We start from the raw sequence: 289 nt of genomic DNA, 5'->3' as shown, positions 1-289 counted from the left end.
ATTGTAATTCTTTTTAACCCTTTGCAAGTGGAGATCTTCGGCGGCCGGGCATCTTTCTAACTTTGTGTCATCAAGTATGGATGGATAAATTTTGAGTATAGGACATGTTGGAGAAGAAGGTGGAAAGGGGAAGGGGTCTAATGGAAAGATTTGTGTTTAATTAGTTGGATGGAGAGTCGATTAGGGAAAAGGGGAAGGAGACGCAAAAGAAGGGCAGAAGAAAAAAGATGAACGGGGTGTGGGTAGCGCTGGTTTTGGTTCTGAAGGAAGAAGATGAAGTGGGGGGGGG

The sequence above is a fragment of the Nicotiana attenuata genome, unplaced genomic scaffold (assembly GCF_001879085.1).
Source record: "Nicotiana attenuata strain UT unplaced genomic scaffold, NIATTr2, whole genome shotgun sequence".
Taxonomy (NCBI): domain Eukaryota; kingdom Viridiplantae; phylum Streptophyta; class Magnoliopsida; order Solanales; family Solanaceae; genus Nicotiana; species Nicotiana attenuata.
Note: the sequence above shows the minus strand (reverse complement) of the source record.